General features: G+C 40.5%; 1 long non-coding RNA gene across 1 annotated transcript in view; it reads right to left on the minus strand.

Moving 5' to 3' along the window:
• Window positions 1-639: 639 nt before the first annotated feature.
• The window catches only part of LOC121135171, a 32053-nt gene continuing 17944 nt past the window's right edge, over window positions 640-14748 (minus strand). Inside the window, exons 3-4 of the long non-coding RNA XR_005872380.1 lie at window positions 3097-3164; window positions 640-1435 (exon numbers count right to left, since the gene is read on the minus strand). This is a non-coding gene — a long non-coding RNA (uncharacterized LOC121135171). The remainder of the gene's footprint in view (window positions 1436-3096; window positions 3165-14748) is intronic.

A 14748-nucleotide genomic window follows, 5' to 3' on the forward strand; every position in this document is an offset into this window, starting at 1 on the left:
TCTCCTACCCCTTTAATGTTTCATAGTCAATAAGTGCAAAATAGATCAGCTTATCATATAAATGTCATAGTGTTAGATTCCCTTAGAGTGGGGTGTAATTGTAACATTTAATGACTGTTAAAGTAAAATGAGTTCAGTTAAAGATGAATATTTATCATAGTTAAAATTTAATTACTCATATGTTTCAAAATAATATATGTGAGCTAGGCATTGGTGGCACACTCCTTTAATCCCAGCATTCGGGAGGCAGAGGCAGGCAGATCTCTATGAGTTCGTGGACAGCCTGATCTACAGAGCGAGTTCCAGGACAGCCTCCAAAACAATACAGAGAAACCCTGTCTCGAAAAAACAATAAGAATTAATATATATGTATGTTGAAACAATGTTATGAATTAGGAAGAGCATTCAATTACATAGTGCTGCAAAAAGATTCTTGCTAAATATATTTGATTTAAATATTTTTATGAAGACTTTTAAGAATTGAGTCTGTATACATTGCACTACAGTAGAAAACTTTTGTTTACTTTTGTTTAAATTGACTAGTGTTCTACACTTCCTATTATTTCATAGGAAAATTGCTATGTGATTTTTCTTCTCAGAATAACAGAAAATGAAGTTAATGTGGTTTGAAATTGAGAATTCCAGTGAAGTGGAATGAGTATGGCAAACATGCCTAAATTTCACAAACAGAAGCTTGTCTACACAAAAGAAAAAAAATTAATTTGCCGCCGATTTATACCAAGTTTTATTGATGCAAAAATACAGATTTATAGAAACCACCTGTTCTCACTATAAATATAGTTCTATTCAGATGAACACTTGAACCTCACTTTTCACAAGCGAATATAACTATAAAGAGTAAAACCTTAAGACATCATGCAAATTTGGTGACACAAGTGTGACAGGTAGCCACATATTCATAGCTGACATTGAATTCCAGATAACAGAATGCACAGACATGGTAAGAAGGGCTTTTGGAACTGGACGGATGTCTGGAAGACTTGAGGGACCTGCAAAATCCAGTGTGTGTGTGTGTGTGTGTGTGTGTGTGTGTGTGTGTGTGTGTGTGTGCAAGGCACAGACATTGTAGCTTGACTAGCTGTAGATAAGTAGACAGTTGCACAGAGTTCTTAATCTATTCAATGGTAAAGTCACCTGATCAAAAATTTTATAAGCAGTAAAGCCTGTTTGTTTTTATACATAAAATCCAACTACATAATGTTACTCCAGGATAAAATTAAGCGCAAAATCCTTCCAGTATTAAAGCAAAATGATAACCGGTGAACTTCGTGAATAAATCATTATCTGTCGCGTCACTTGGGTTTGCCATGCAATCTGTGTTGTACATTCTTGTTTTCAGTGTGGAGCTCAAATGTGTCTCCTTGTAGGTGCACCAGATTTTCACACGTGGGCTTTATGTCTCCGTTAACTGATGCTAAAAGAACAGTTAAAAATTAAAAACAAAGATTCAGTTCAACGGATTATTATGAAATGTATAAACATCAAAACCACTTCATTTGGATTGAACCTTCCTGCCAGGGAACTAGAGAAAATGCTGACATATGTAGGTACATTACAATTTACAACATAGAAGAGAGGAGAGGTTAGGACCATGAACAGAATATATCACTAAATGATCCTAGGCAAGATGCCACTACAATCGTCTTTTTTTTTTTAAGCAGACAATAAATTGATAGTCATGACAGGAAGTTATGTGTCCAAGGTCATTTGTCTAATACGCCCTTTCTTCTCATTGTTTTGGTCATAATGATATATGGGACTACCAATTTTCCAATGTACCTGTTTTTTTTTACCTGCCTGCCAATTTTCTCATAACTGATGATATTGTCATAATGACTGTAAATGCTTTGCAATGCCCTGCTGTGATTCCTCAAACAACATCCAAGGAGATAGTTAGGACAAGTTTCCAGATCCATAAAGAAACATGACAAACAGAAAGAGGGTGGTGATGTTCATCACTTTAAAATTCAATTGTATTGCTTAGAATAGAAGTGTCTGAGGGTTAAACAGATTCCCTTTCCCGCAATACCCACTTTGCTAAAATTAGAGAGATCAACAGAATCACTTCTTGAATGCTACTGATTTCCAGGAATGTTACCAATTTTATGGAAACAAGCTAACTGTATGTCTAGGAAAAATTATTTCAGGGATAAACTGTTGTGGTTATCAAGATTCTATGGTTGTGGGACAGTCCTGTCTTAGAAAGGGTTTCCTATCAGCGACTTTGTGGATGTGAAGTCACTAATAGATTAGCAACTATTGAATGAGTAGATCCCCAGAAAGCATAATGACAGTAGAAGCCAGAAGAGGAAAGTGGCGGAAAGAGAATGGCAAATGCTTGCAATGCATACACCAGATTGACAGCTTAAAGGGAAGAGTGAGACTTGGAGAAGGGGCCTTTATGGTTCGACCACTTCTCTTTCACTAGACAGGGACTTTCGATTGTATTATTCCCATTCCTTCCTCTGAACATTATGGACTACTAACAGCCCTTTTTATAGGAGAAGTTCCTTGAAGCTGAGAAGTTCCCTTGCAATCAAAGTCCATAATCCAAACAGAATCAATTGATATTCTGTTCCAGAGTTTGACAGCTGAAATTCTTACTGAACTAAGTTAGGGGCCTATGGACAGACAGTTTCTCCAACTGGGAGCTGGTGAGAAATGGAAGCTTTCACATAACCCACAGAAACAATGAACGACTGCATTGTGGAGATCTGCAGTCATGTTTATCCACATCTCAACTTGAGAAGCAGCGAGCTGAAGTTCCCTCAGAGGACAGAAGTCCTAGAAGTAGCACTCCCAGGATAGAATCTGCCAAGAGGGAATGGGAGGGTCAGGAGTGAGGAACACAGTGAAGAATCCTATCAGCCTGTGGTCTTTTATTTAAGGTCAGTGCACCTGATTTTGACAGGGTATTACATTTCCCAGGCATTGCCATGCTGGAGCAAAGCTGCAAAGAAGAAGTAAGAAGAGGAGACAAAAGGGAAGGAGGAGGGAGAAGACTGGGTTGGGAATTGTGAATGACTCCATAAAGTATCTTCTCCATAGTTAGGTTGGGTTATGCGTGCACAGTACCTTAAAAGGAGGCTGGACCTCATACTTGGCAGATTTGAGATTCAGTCTTCAGAAGTGAAGTGTGAGATCTAGAAAAGCATAAATGGAAAAGCGTACGTTTTCCCCTTGGTCAACCATGATTGTAGACATTATGAAACAAGGTAATGTTTTTTAACAGATCAGGGGACCATTTCTGATAACAGGGATTAATTTCTTATAATGAAAATCAGAAGAGGTAATTTCTATCAATCTAAGAACAAGGCAAGTCCTTCAGAGGAGATGAGTCAAATTCATAATTAGTCAGTGAAAAAAAATTAACAGAGATTAGAGCAACACCAAAGAAATTTGCCTCTAAAAGCAAAGAGGTATGGTGAATGAAGCCACTAACACCTCTGCCAGAAAGTTCTTGCAGAGCAGGGTGAGGGCTTCTAAGAGGTGGAACGGATTTTGCAAGCAGAAGCCTGTGCCTGTGAGCCAGGAAGACTTGCAGTGGGTTGAACTGATGGGTTTCATACAGTTCATCAAAGGAAAATGATTATGAAGATGATTTAGAATGGCTTCGGCTATGGGCATACGTGGGCAGGGAACAAATGCAGAAGTAAAAAGATGATGTGGGTTGCAGTTGGAGAAGTGGTGTGGTGATGCAGTGTCCTCTGGTGGCAAGTACACTGCCTGAGGTTATTGAACAATACGTTTAAGTGATGGGATGGGGAAAAGTATTGTTTACTGGAGGACAAAGTTAAATAAGAAAGTTGAATGCAACAGCAAGCCCCGGGAGGCATGGATTAAAAGGGAACAAGAAACAATGACTCTGCTCCAGAAATGGGGAAGGAAATCTCCCCGGTGAGGAAGTAGGAAGAAAAGACAGAGCCAACAAACTATAGAACGTTGTATCATCACTGAGAAAAGTGGAAGGAATGCTGGCCAAACTCCACCTTCGTCTAAAGAGTCTGATACTATCATCAAGCTGGGTTAACATATGAAGGCTGATGCAAAAGTTTCCCTCAGCCACGCCTATACATGTAAGTGAGAACTTAAATAAGAACACGATAAAAAAAATTGAAACTCACTAGGCATGGTGGTGCACACCTACAATCCCAGCACATAGGAGGCAGAGGCAGGGACACATTTGAGTTCAAGAGGGGGGCTGACAATTTTTTCTGCACAATGAGGGTGAAAAATCCTAAGCACACATTTAAATGCTGAGTCACATGCTTGGACTTGTGTTTCTAATCTAAATGTCATATATTTTATGAAAGTCCCAATCTTTGACCAAATCTACCTTCCAGGATCTGGTCTCCATTTCTGGATGAATCAAGTACACTAGAATGCTCAAACTAATAAATAGGCTGTTTGTAAGGTCCCAAAGACCTTTCAAGAACAAAACAAAGGATGATGGAGAGATAATATCTAGAAAACCCTTACCAGACTTCTGGGTGTTCTGAAACGGGCACTAGATTTTGAGTCTAATCATATGGGTACCATCAATGTAGATTCAGCTATTTTTTTTTCTGAAACAGGGTTTCTCTGAGTAACAACCCTGGCTGTCCTTTAACTTACTTTATAGACTCGACTGACCTGAGTCAGTGATCTCTCACTAGCTCAGGTCAGCTGATCCTGTGGGTTTCCATCATGACCTTGACTCCTTTGTTCATATTTTTGCTTCTCCCTCACTTTAATTATAGTCCAGGACTTTGGCTTATTATTTAATTGTGGATTTCTGCATCTGCTTCCATCTGTTTCTGGAAGAGGGTTCAAGCTTCTCTGGGGGTTATGGAATGTAGGCTGCATATCTTTTACTTTATGTCTGGTATTCATTTATGAGTAAATATATTGTATATTTGTCTTTCTGATTTTGGGTTACCTCACTTAAGATGTTTTTTTTCCTAGTTTTGTCCATTTGCCTGTGAATTTTAGCATGTCATTGTTTCTTATCTCTGAGTAGTAGTCCATTGTGTAAATATACCACATTTTCTTTATCCATTCTTCAGTTGATTTCCACAGTGGCTGTACAAGTTTGCACTCCCACCAGCAATGAAGGAGTGCTCCCCTTTCCCCACATTCTCTCCAGCATAAACTGTGATTGGTGTTTTTGATTTTAGCCATTCTGATCAGTGTAAGATGGACTCTCAGAGTGGATTTGATTTGCATTTCCCTGATGACTAACGATGTTGAGCATTTCTTTAAGTGTCTTTCTGTCACTTGAGATTGTTCTGTTGAGAATTCTCTTTTTAGATCTGTACTCCATTTTTAATTGGGTTATTTGGCAGTTTGATTTCTAGTTTCTTGAGTTGTTTGTGTATTTGGAGACCAGCCCTCTGTCAGATGTTGGGTTGGTGAAGATCTTTTCCCAATCTATAGGGAGCCGTTTTGTCTTGTTGACTGTGTTCTTTGCTTTACAGAAGTTTCTCAGTTTCAGGAGGTCCCATTTATTAACTGTTGATCTCAGAGTTTGCGCTACTGGTATTTTATCTAGGAAGTGGTCTCCTGTGCCTATGTGTTCAAATGTATTTTCCATTTTCTCTTCTGTGAGGTTCAGTACCACTTGTTTTTTATTAATTTGCCTATTGTTAAGATCCTCTTTCGACTATGTGTAGCACTGTACACACACACACACACACACACACACACACACACACACACACACACACACAGGAACTTGGTGACTGATAGCACCTGAGGGGACAGAACAGGTTTGCCAGCAGCAGCCCAGAGACAGGAGTTTCAGGTACCTGTGAGCAGTAACTACTATGAAGCAAGCCCAGGTCCTCTGCAAGAGGACCCAGTGCCCTTAACCATTTACTGTGTCTCCAGCATCTGCTTTCTTATATTTCGTGTCTTGATTATTTCTTTGGATAACTGTGTGATCCTGACTAGCTATTTCCCAACGCTTTCGCTCCTTTATCTATAAAATGGGTATAAAACAAAACATTCCGGAGTTATTCGGAAATTAAACTTGCTAATGTGCTAAAGACCTTGAATTTGCTTGGTGTTTATAATAGGAGATACAAAAGGAACCGCTTTTCTTATTGGTATTACTTTTGTCATCAATATTGGTTTTCCATTCCTGCCTCCCAGAACACATGTTACTACTTATATCATTAGACTGTTTCTGGAGGACCTCCTATTGACCCTGCCCTGTGTTTGTATGTCCCTGAGTTGACTACTGATTTATTTACGAGGTACCTGAGACCTTGCTGTGGTGGGGCCAGGAGGATGTGTAACCTCTTTCCCCCAGAGGTGTGCTGGAATAGCTGTGGCCCCGGGAGATAGTGTCTTAGGATCAGTGTTTCATTTCATATGGGAAACAACTGCCTTAGTCAGACTAATTTAGCAGAATCCTTGATGAGCCTCCCTTATTCCCATTTGCCCTGAAGGCCAGCACTGCAGAGCACCTGCAGCAGCTTCCTCCAAGCTGTGTCCCTGCTTGGAGCTTCCTTTCCTTTGGAGACTAGGTGACCTGGAAGAAAGAAGCCCGTGTTTCTGCGGAGCAGCACAGGAAAGACCATATCAGGAAAGACCCTGTATAGCAGCTACGGAAACAATAAAAAAGTCCTCGATGTCTGAAGAGCAGGACCACCTGGGAAACACGGGAAAGTCCACTCAGTGAACCACACTGACAGTGCCTCACCTCAGAGGTGATCTGCTGACTTTGACTGGTGTATGGCAGCCGTAATTTACTCTTTCTCTGATACTACCCTTTCATCTCAATGAATATTGTAGTTCACAGTAATCACAATGCCTTTTCAGCAGCACCCCTTACTGCTCGGTAAAAATCCCAGTTAAATATAGGTTTTAGAATCCTAATTTTGGTTGGGCTTAAGTAGGGTGAAGCATGCTAACCACTTCCTTTCACGTCTCCTAAGGCGACAGCTGTTTGGAATCCTATGATCCAGCTGTTTGGTTGGCTATCGTTCACGTCTGATTTGTTTTTGAGCACGTTCGGGATGTTATCCTAAGTTAGGGAAGTTAAGTTATGGTTAGAAGGAGGGCAAATTTTCTATTTGTTGATTAACTTTAAGAAAGGAAAAATTAATCAAAAGTAATTTGATTTTGGCCATTTCTCATTGTATTTATTGCTAAGCCCAAACTCTGGACATTATTTTCAGTTAAGCATAACTTACTGCACAGCTTTCACGTTTTCTTCTGGAACAGGGTGAAGCTGGCCATCTAGGTCCCCTGTCCTATCAAATTAGGAGGTCCCCGCTTCACCGGGATTTCGGTGACCTTCTATGACAGACACTCCTTTGGAAGAAAGCTAGTTGGCACAATCAGGTATTTAGAGGTGAAACTTCATTAAAACGAATTAAAGTTGCAGATTGCAGCCTGTCTTCCACTTTTAAAAAACAAGAAAACAATAAATTGTGCCTAGAGAAAGGGAGGCACGTATCAAAGCATCTTGTTTCCCAAATTGCTATTCATTTAATACTCACATCTTAGCAAGAAATAAAGGCTAATGTTAACATACTCAGTACCATTACAGTCCCTGAAATACATGCTAAAGTGTGTCTTACTTGAGTTCAGTTATCAGAAATTTTCATTACTTAAGTGAAAATACATTCAAATATACTTAAATAAAATCAGAGTTACTCTTATCTGTAGAACTGTATTAAATAAGACACTTTAAGGGAATTTTTAAAAAGTAGTTTTCTGACCTAACCTGTTGAAAGTAAGGATGTTCTGGTGTCATTTGTGACTATTGCAAGCAATGCGTTGCAGAATCTTGGTAGCTAAAATTTGTAACAATAAAAACATTTGGAAAATATTATTTTTAAATCAATAAACGACATTAAATGAGTCACATTAATGATGTCAAATATGTATCTGTACCACTAAATGAGAAGCAGCAATTAGAAGATGTAGGGAAATAACCCCCACTGTGTGAAGGAGCAATTTGAGCAATTTAGTGCTCGGTTTGGAACTACAATGGCTGCCGGCCCTCGGTAACTAACCTAGAGACCTGCGGGTGCTGAGATGGAAAAGATGGAGTCTGATTTTCACTTCCTCGAATAAACAGAATGTCACCAGCACGTCACATTCCACCCTCAGCGGACCCCTGGCACGGCTAATGAGTATAATCTTCACATTCAATCATGGGGGCTTCGTGACAAGCAAACAGCTTCAGCTAAAGTGACAGTTGAGACTGTCGCCACGCCACAGCCCAGCTTCACAAGGGGCACTCTTAAATGCCTATGTCCAAGTGGAATTAAACGTCTGAAACAGGGGGGCCTGGCCGTGTCCGTTAGGTGTCATAAATTTCATGCAGATTTGTTGGATTTCTTTTAAAAGTCGTTTCCTCGCTGCCTTTCCCTTCCCTGGACTTTTTTTGCTGGTATAGAACATGTGTCTGGATTGGAAGTTTGTTATGGTAATGGAATGGCTCTGATGCTCTCATGTCATGTCTTCTAATTTTAATTCAATTTCTTTTCTATTTTCACACTCTTCCCTTCTATTGAAAAGATTTTTTTGTTCTCATGTGGTACATCCTCATTTTGTTTTCCCTGCCATCTACTGCCCCCAGCTCCTCCCTACACCCCCTGCCATTCAGATCCACCCCCTTTCTGTCTCCCATTAGGGATTCAAACAGGCTTCTAAAGGAAAATGGTAAAAAACAAAACAAAACAAAACAAAAGAACCATATAATACAATAAAATAGAAACTGTCACATCAGAGTAGAACAAAACAAACAAACAGAAGGAAAAAAAGCACAAGAAACATGTATAGATACAGAGACATACACACACACACACACGAAATCAAAACTTATATGCAAAAGGACATGAAGAAAAAATAAAAAAAATGAAAGTTAACCATGAAAAAATAATTTGCTTAAATTGCACTGGGAATATATAGCCCAATTTTGGTTCATGATATCAAATTGGAGTTGTGTACTCTAACTTCCCATAAGAATGATTTGCTACCAAAATAAAAGATTTTTATTTTTTATTTATTTGTGAGGACTGGTTCCAGGATTATCATGTGACAGTCTCTTGGACCCCTGAGGATGAAGTATATTCTGTAATATTTAGAGTGTCATATAGAAAACTAGTAAGTCTGTTCGTTCTGTGACATAATTTAACCCCAATTAAACTATTAGGATGACCCGTCTATTGGTAGGCCCAGGTAACTGAAGGCACCTACTGTTGTTGTGTTGGTGGTCTTATGTTTATCTCTAGTAGACTTTGTGCTATGAAACTGGATGAACTGTCTTGAGATTGTAATGTTCTCTGGATGAACTGTCTGCTATACACTTGAGATTGTAATGTTCTCTTGATAAATTGTTCTTTTAATGAATAGGAAGTGAATTTTTAAAGGTATGCTTTGTCAGCTATTACAACATGATTGTGTCCTAAATGTTTTGGGCTGTCTTTTTACCTCCTGGCTGTACTTGCCTTTGATAGGGTGATAGAGGGGAAGTTGGAGGAGGAGAGAATGAGGAATGCATGTGTTTTAAACACATCATATTCATGTATGAAATTCTCAAAGAATAACAAAAACAAACTAAAAAGTAAAAAAGGAGATATTTACGTAAAAATGGTTAAGTATTTTTTGTTGTTGTTTCATTTTGTTTTTGCTATTTGAAACAGGATTTCTCTGTGTAGTCATGAGTGTCCTGGTACTCATTCTGTAGACCAGGCTGTCCTCAAACTCAGAGATCTGCCTGCCTGCCTCTGTCTATAAGTTCTGGGATTAAAAGCATGCTCTACCTGAGCCCAGCAAGAGCTAAGATTTTTTAATAAAATATGCCAAAATTAAAGTTCCAAAAAAGATGAAACTTAATTAACATTTATTAAAAATATCATGACATCAATCAGCATTTTTTTCTGTGTGAGTGTCCTTTGAACTCATTCTTCCTTGTGATTTTTTTTTTGTAGCAAATCATGCTTATGGGGAGTTAGATACACAACTCCAATTCAAGATTATGAACCAAAATTGAGATATATTTTCCCAATGCAAATTCAGCAAACTACCAGTTGCATTACCTTTCTGGAGAGGAAAAAAAAGGAAGCGCTGAGTTGAACAGTGTGGTTATCACACTGTGGATTGCAATGGCCGTGCATATTTCCTGGGCACTCTGAAGGTCACATGACCCTCACTCATCTGTAACTCTTTCTTGTACTGCTCAGTTTCCCTGTGTACAAGTCTGTGTCATCGGCTTGAAAGGTAGGTTTTGGGGTGAAAGGAGGAGGAGCACTCAGGTAGGCAGATGGGAGTGGAGTGTTTTAACCCTTGCTCTCCTTCCTAGGCCCCACACTGGGAGCCTCCTAAGGAGAGATTATATCAGACATGTGGCCTCATACTCAAACCTGGGGCTTCAGAGTTGGTACTGGAGTCACCCCACAGCATTTCCCTCCGAGAGATATGTGGAGAGGTGAAGTTGTCAGGTACTGTAGGGTTCTCAGTCACCTGAGCAGGAGTCACAATCAGAATTTAATATCTGCCTCAGAATCTTCCATTATGTGGCCTTAACACTAACGGTTTGTTCAGTCCTCAGCCATGGAGACCACTGTTCCTAGAGTCCTCATTTGCATCCCCTCTGATCTCTACTTCACTCTCAACCTGGGTACAAGCAGCTGCGGCTTCAGGGTCTTTTCCCTCTGGCTCTCCCCTGGCTTGGGATTCACAGTTCTTACTTTCACAGGAATAGTGAGGATTGTGTACTTCCCTGGTTATCTTTCAGGAAGTTCTCCAAGATAAAACATTGATCACACACTTCATCGCCTTTCCCAGGAAGACAACATGCTATCACAGGAGTTGGTAACAATTAAGACAACTCTGTCATGCCTGATCTATTTCTATAATATTTGAATTATAAAATTTTTCATTTTCAGGATACAGATCACCAAGTGGTCAAGGGTCAATTAGTGAACCTTGCACTAGCTAGGAAAACATTACTTCAAGACATCTGGAAATTTCATGAGGAAATGCACATTCCAAGAAACACTCAGGGTGTGTATATAAAAATGAGAAAAATTAAAATGATAAGAAGTGTTAATGATGATTCTGCATGATTAAGTAAGGAGTGAAAATAGAGAATTTTAATCTCATTCCAAGATTTTATAACACATTGCTTGAGCTGTCAAGGATTTATCAGAGGGGAGAATAAATGAAAGAAAAATGATGGTGTACTTTAAGCTAGAGATGATGAAGTGATATCAAAAGAGGAGATTAGAAGTGTTGTTCATCTTTACCTCATTGATTCTGGTCTACAGACATTCAAGCCGGAGCCGCAAACAAGCTGAGAATGAATGGGGGCTGAAGCCACTCTTTCAACTTCACAGCCGTGAAAGTAGCACACAGTGGCTTATAATTCTGAAACACCTGCCATCTGTCTTCTGCACAGAGTTAACGATAAGGAATAGACTGATCAACTTTCCAGATTAACGGAGAAGTTAAGACGGAAGGATAATGAAGCCCAGAAGAAACAAAGACAAACATGAAGTCAACTGGAGTTCTACAATCAGTGCTGACTCATGATTCATAACTAGCAGAGAAAGCACATGCCAGCACACACACACACACACACACACTCACACACACACACACACACACTCACACACAAAGACACACATACATGCATGCACTCACAAACATACACACATATGTGCACATTTACCCCAAAACACACACATGCACAGACACACACATACAACACAGATAGTTTCAACCTAGATAAGACAATGTAGGAATGTTAGTATTCAGGCATCTATCCTGGCCCGTCCGTGGGGTTCTGACAGGACACACCCTCAGCTGCAGCCACTGAGAGCACCACCTGAGCACATTCGCTACCTTCCCTTTTAAAGGAGCCTTGACCACCTCCCATTTAACTCTCTCTGCTTCTCTCCGAGTCTCCTCTCCCTCCTCCCTCCCTCCCTCCCCCCCTCTCTCTTCTCTTCTACATCTCCTGTCCCCTGAGGTCAGTAGTTACCCCTTTCCCACCCCCCTTTTTCCATTCACTTTTCCCCCAATTAAAAACAAAAACCCTCCACCCCAGATCTGTTGTATGGCACCTTTCTCTTGCATGATGATTTTAATACTAAAAAAATTATTGTTGATAGGAGCTCATGTAACCAGGTGTGCCTTGAACTTGTTATGCATCCAAGGGTGACTTTGAACTTCTGATCCCCCTACCTCTGCTTTCCCAAGTGCTAGTATTATAGGAATGTGCCTCTACATCTGGTTTATATTGTGCTGGGGAACCAAACTCAGGGCTCTGTGTGTGGTAGGTAGACCCTCTACGAACTAACTGAACTACACACCTCCAGGACAACAGAGCTGACTCACCAGTTAAGGTCACATGCAGTTCTTATTGAAGGCCAGGTTTGATTCCCTAGCTCTGAATGCCCGTAACTTTAGTTCCATGGAATCTGACTCCTCTTCCAGCATTCCTTGACTCTTAAGCATCCATGATGATGGCAAGACACTTACATGCATCAAATAAAATTCCCTTAAAAGTTACTTTAGAGAGGTACATCATGAAACCTCTGGCAGACACAGCAAAAATTAAACCAGAAGCAAGAGTACTTTCCTTAAGGATGGGCATGCCAGTGGTACTTAGAAATCTGTCAGGACTGTGCTTAACTTAAAATTCTTATATGCCATCCTTGAACCTTCAAACAATTACTGATGGAAGCAGAGGCAGACACCTACAGCTAAACACTGAACTCAACTCCTGGAACCCAGTGACAGAGAGGGAGGACTGATGAGCAAAGGGGTAAAGACTGAGCTGGTTCAACCCACAGAAACAGCTAACCTGAACAAGGGGGAACTCTTGGACCCCAGACTGATGGCTGAGAGGCCAGCATGGGACTGATTCCAACCCATGTGGGTGTCAGTGAGGTGGCCTAGGCAATCTATGGGGCCTTGGGTAGTAGATCAGTATTTATCCCTGGCATACAAATGGACTTTGGGTGCCCATCCCACAATGAGGGATGCTCTCTCAGCCTGGACTCTTGGGGGAGGGCCTAGACCCTGCCCTGGATAAAATGACAGACTTTGGAGATCCCCCATAGAGGACCTCATCCTCCCTGGAGATCAGAGTAGTGATTCGGTGGTGGGGCTGGGGAGGTTTGGTGGAGGGCTGGTGAGGAGGAAAGGGAGAGGGAGCTGGGATTAACATGTGAAGCAACCTTGTTTATAATTTAAATTTAAAAAAATATTTTTAAAAAAAGCCTGATGATGGGGGGGGTGTAACGACACAAATCTCCTGAGTAAATAGGGAGCTTTGGAGCATGAGGGAGGGTGGAAAGAGAGAAGGGGAAAGGGAGCTGAGAAACTGTATAGCTCAACGAAAACAAGTTCAAAGAAAGGAAAAGAATAAATGAAAATAAAAATAAAGAATATTGTATAGAAAAAATTTGATCCTCAAAATTCAGCAAACATAAAATATAGTGGTATGTGTTTGAATCCTCAAGACTTGGCCAGCAAGTATAGACTTTCATGGCTATCTCCAACCTTCAGGGCGAGACTCTTTTCAACGGTCACCTGTCGTATAAGTTTGAATTTCTATTATGTGAATAGATATCATGACCACAATAACTCATATAAAGAACACATTTCATTGGGCTGGCTCGCTTACAGTGTCAGAGGTTCAGTCCATTATCCTCAGGATGGGGAACACAGCATCACACAGGCAGATGTATTACTGATAGCCGAGAGTCTTATGTCTTGCAGGCAACAGGAAGTCAACTGAGACTCTGGGAAATATCCTGAGTATAGGAAACCTCAAAGCCCACCCCAACAGTGACACACTTCCTCCAACAAGGCCATACCCACGCCAATAAAGTCATATTCCTAATAGCTCCACTCCCTATGAGATTATGGGGTCCAATTACATTCAAACTACCATACCTATACAAGACCAAGTCAGTTAAAAGTCATCTAAAATTCCAGCAGAGATGGGAGAGACATTTCTGAGATGTCACCACATCAGAGGTGCTACCGGAAGCTGAGAAAAAGGTGGTCGCTCTCCTTTGGGAACGTAACTGTTTGTAGGTTTTGGGTTGGGGGCTCAGTGTAAGGACACAGAACCATATGCATATGATCAGCACTAAATGGATGCAGGGCAAACCTATAAAGAGAACGTGAAGTTGGGAGGGGATTGAGTGTCTGGGCGGAAGTAGTGACAGGTGGATGTGATTAAAATTCATTCTATGCATACAGGGAATTTTTTTAATTAAAAAAGTGTCTTAACAAAACTTGATAGAAAAATTCCTGAGGAATGACATACAATCTAAAACTGACCTCGGGGGCTCTTATGTGCACCCAGATATAAATGTGTACACATCTGTACATGCATTCATAAGCACACACACAAACACAAACATGCACACACACAGGTGCACACACATACACACACACATTTTGTTATGTTTAAAACTTTTTGTATTAAAACAACTTCATTCTGTTGCATTCTCCTAGGCAAGCAATATGTTGACCCATGCTTTACTACAACTTCCTTTAGACTGGGGAAACTTACCTTCATCTCTTAGTATTCCCTGGCTACTTGGGTCACACGGCTCATGTGCTTGCTCTCGCTCACAAACAATCGAAACCGTTGGATCCCATACCCGAGTCAGCCCTTCCTTCCAATTGCCATTTTCTATCCACATTCCTACTTCAGAACTGGAGCTCACACAACAAGGCAGCCTGACTAACACATCCTTCGTTCTC

The sequence above is a fragment of the Mesocricetus auratus genome, unplaced genomic scaffold (genome assembly GCF_017639785.1).
Source record: "Mesocricetus auratus isolate SY011 unplaced genomic scaffold, BCM_Maur_2.0 Super-Scaffold_100031, whole genome shotgun sequence".
Lineage (NCBI taxonomy): Eukaryota > Metazoa > Chordata > Mammalia > Rodentia > Cricetidae > Mesocricetus > Mesocricetus auratus.